This window comes from Belonocnema kinseyi, chromosome 2 (genome assembly GCF_010883055.1).
Source record: "Belonocnema kinseyi isolate 2016_QV_RU_SX_M_011 chromosome 2, B_treatae_v1, whole genome shotgun sequence".
NCBI classification, from domain to species: domain Eukaryota; kingdom Metazoa; phylum Arthropoda; class Insecta; order Hymenoptera; family Cynipidae; genus Belonocnema; species Belonocnema kinseyi.
In genome coordinates, this window is record NC_046658.1 from 9,076,307 (window position 1) to 9,079,634 (window position 3,328).

Genomic DNA, 3,328 nt, shown 5'->3' on the forward strand with positions numbered 1-3,328 from the left:
CTCTGAATTTTTATTAAATCATGCTTAAATACTGGGTAAAAGTAGGTAGTACACGCTTGACTTGTCATGAGTACAGCGTCGAGTGGTTCTAATCGCACGGATGCGTACAACGCGCGAGCATTCGAAAGTTTGACAGGTTAGGTTACCTGGCTAGTATTTGCCTAACTCAGCCTCTAGTTATTTTTTTATTTTTTTTTTTGTTGCGAAGGATAACTATCATTAAAAACGTTAAATGTTTCGCGAAGTATTTACACTTTTTGAGTATTTCTAACAGACTTTAGAGAAAATAGGATCGTATGATACGAGGTTCGACGTGTTGTCACGTCCCGGTGACAGGTTTTCACTATGTGCTAAGACACTCGCGACACGAAAAAAATAAGGGAAAGAATCACGTTTTTGTAATAAGCACTTCACGGAAAATCGCGCGAAACTAGGTAATATTACAAATAACAAAGAATACTTACATAGAATACTTTATTGCTATGTGTACATATAACGTCTTGGCAGACTTTTCAGAGGTTACAAAAAAATTACCGAAGTTGAAGATCTCTGGAGAATTTGAAGAACTCTGGAGAAGTTGCAAGTTGATACGGCCATTGTGTGGTAGCCGAGCAGGTCCATCCTTTGTTTAATTGCCCAACACGTGGCAGCAGGAAAATGGTGACGCCATCGTCGCATAAAGAAATCCCAAGCTCAAATTGCATCCAACTTATAATAATCCAAAAAAATGCCAATCGTCAATGAATCCTCGCTCAGTTGGTGGATCGAGCTTCACAGTTGGTAGCCATCAAAGTATTTTCTTGTCGGATGTATTATTTACGCGGTCCACAATATACCAACTTTAACCTGACGCCACACCACGTTGCGACGTATCACGTCGGGGTCACCAATGTAGAACCTAGTCATTTCAGCAACTTAGGTATTGATAGTGGTCTACGTCCGCAGTAAAATTAGTGATGAGAGACTGGAGTCAGAGGTTAACAAATTAGAAACTTTATTAATTCAGTACGATACTTTGCTCGTCAATTAAAAAAACATAAAAATGGCAGCATTTTATTTGATTCATACCTGAATATATTCTTACCATGATAAATGGAAAAAGATACATTGATTAAAACGATTGATTTATCGATGAATATATTGAATAGTTGCGAGTAATTAATAAAATAGTGCAGTTGAAGTAAGTAATGAGTATAGAAAGAGAAAGAGACACCAAGCCCAACTCGACACTAGCAAGCGCCACGCGATTGATCAAATAACTTCACAATTGCACGCTTGACTTTGGGCGTGGATTGGCGGGCGCCTAATTAAGTTTTCAGGATATTTTTTTCAATAGGCACAAAACATTCTTCGTCAACTTTGTCATGAAGGTTTTTCGTCTGAGATGCACCAGAAAAAATGTTTGAGGCGCAAACTCAGATTTAACACTTTCATTTAACCACTTATTAATGGTAAAAAAATGTTAGAATATGTATACAGTTGGAAGTAAAAATCTAATTGCACTGAACTAAGAGAAATTTACGCAAGGTACTTCACACAACAATGTTCCTTAGAGCGCGGTCTCTAGCCGCGGATGACCTTACGCGGCAGACGCTAAATTTTAATGTGGTGGTCTCACCTCGGGATACTTTTTTATAGCTTCTTCAGAGCTACTAAACTGTGTACAATGTTAGGAGGAATAGTGCTGACGGAACAAATAGAGTGATCCCAAAAGAACAGTCTTTTGCATCTGGCTCGCGATGGACAGAGCCTGATGCTGGCAACACGGACTTTTGTGAGTTTGCTAAGAAATAAGCTTTCATGCCTCTAAGGCAGCCGATTATGAGAACCCCGAGATAAACTCTGTAGTCTTGGTACAGCCTGCGCAGCTCGAAAAGAAGAGCTTGACATTTTGTTCGTTTCCCCTTCTCCTTTGCCGTGATATTACCATCAGCTGGAGCCAAATATTCAGTCACGTAATTATCTTGGTCTTCAGATCTTGGAGGATAATATCAGGCTTTGCAGCAGTGATTTGTTGAGTGGTAGAAAATGAGAATTTCCAGCCAATCTTACACTGATTGTTATTTACAAAGAACTCTAGTTCCCCCTGGGCATATGTCATGACGAGCAATAGAAATGCCAAGGATTGTAATATAATACTTTTGTAATCTAGTAGATTTGAGAAACATGTTGGGCAGAAAATCGATAGCTCTTCTCTACGTATAATGCCGTAGAATTTACCATGAAGGGGTTTGTCAGCATGTTTCCTTAGTAGAAACGAATGTTCTGCTTCCTGTACACGATTTCTAAGCAACAAAGGTGTTAGTGATGATAGGCCATATGTAGTGTCGCTGTAATCAAAAGGCACAACAAGCTCTTCTGCGACCCTATCTGCTTCATGGTATAGAAATGCCGCAACATTGACATGTTAATGAAAGGCATTGTTTTTTTTAAAGTTTTTTAACGCTGCAAAAAGACTATTGCAATTATTACGTGATCTTCTCACGGAAAATTGAGCTTAGAATTCGTATTGCAACAAATTAAAGTATCATCGTACTGTTTTTTTTTTACTTTTTGTTGCATGATAAGGAAGGGATACGATGTGTAACGATAAGAGAACAAGTTGGCTATACTTTCCGTTTGTTTGACCCGCCAGGGCACATAATTCTAAAACCCAAATTTTTCTGAGAATAAGCGATACCTTTTTCTAAGGGCCGCTTTGAACACGCTCGCATTGTGGGTTTCCGCTTGCGGTTTTCCAAGATATGCATATGTTTTTCCATTACCCAGATGTTGAATCGTATTTCCACATATAAGTTGAAAATTCTGATCTTCATGCGATGATTGTATTTTCTAGTCTTGATTTGCTTAGATTCACGCAGACACATGCTTCAGAGTACCTGTTTACCGCAGTCACTAGGTAGGCCCCTCTCTTATGTGTGACATAGCTGGCCTTTCGATAGTCAATCCATGCCAATGGCGTCGCTATCTGATAGAATTCTGGGTAACACACCTGTCTATAAACAGGTTCTCTCTGCAACCAGCAAGTCCTCCCTTACATCAGCAATATTATTAGAACTAAAATCGATTTGTTGATTGTTAAAAATGTTGAAAAATGCTACCAGGAAATTGATCTCCATTTTTAATACAGTGGGCACAAACGTTGAAGAACATCATTAGAATGACTCAAAAATGTCATAAGTCAGTCCACATAAGGTTCAATAAACATACAATGTTCCAGAGTCGCTTCAAAAGCGTATTTCGAACATAAAACGTTTTTGAACATTATTTAGTCTGACTAAGGGCAGTTTTTAAAACGTTCCAATAACGTCTTTTTACTTGTATGGCC